The following is a 550-nucleotide window of genomic DNA, read 5'->3' as shown; positions in this document are numbered from 1 at the left end:
AGGTTATGAAGTAGATAAGGTCTGACTGGGTGCAAAAGTCCCGCCTACTGTCCAATCAGTTCTCTTGGAAAATAACCTGCCCATTGTTTGAAGATCCTGGTTGGTGCAGATCTGACAGCTGAGTTTAGGTAAGAAGATTATTAATTATGAATTCAATCCTTTCATTTACTGATGTCATCCTTTAGGAAAGGTTTATATTTATATCTGATGTAGATAAATGAATCATCCGTTTGTATCACGGACGGATCATTCATTATTTCATTCATTTATACGCTATAGTGACACAGACAGCATCAGCAGGAACATACTACAGTGAAACAATGCACTCTCATCCCAGTGTGTGTGTGTGATAAAGTGAGGAGGACTACCTGTATAGAAACACGTCTGTGCTGTAATACAGTGAAACTGATCAGAACGCTGTTTGTTTATCATTAATATTATATAATCATGAACAGTGTCAGCAGTTTCCTGCCTGTGTTCTTTTCTTCCTGCTTTTTCTGCAGCAACACTGTTGTTTCTGGTCTGAATTATTTATTTAAATTCTTCATAT

The sequence above is a fragment of the Gouania willdenowi genome, chromosome 3 (genome assembly GCF_900634775.1).
Source record: "Gouania willdenowi chromosome 3, fGouWil2.1, whole genome shotgun sequence".
Taxonomy (NCBI): Eukaryota; Metazoa; Chordata; class Actinopteri; order Blenniiformes; family Gobiesocidae; genus Gouania; species Gouania willdenowi.
Note: the sequence above shows the minus strand (reverse complement) of the source record.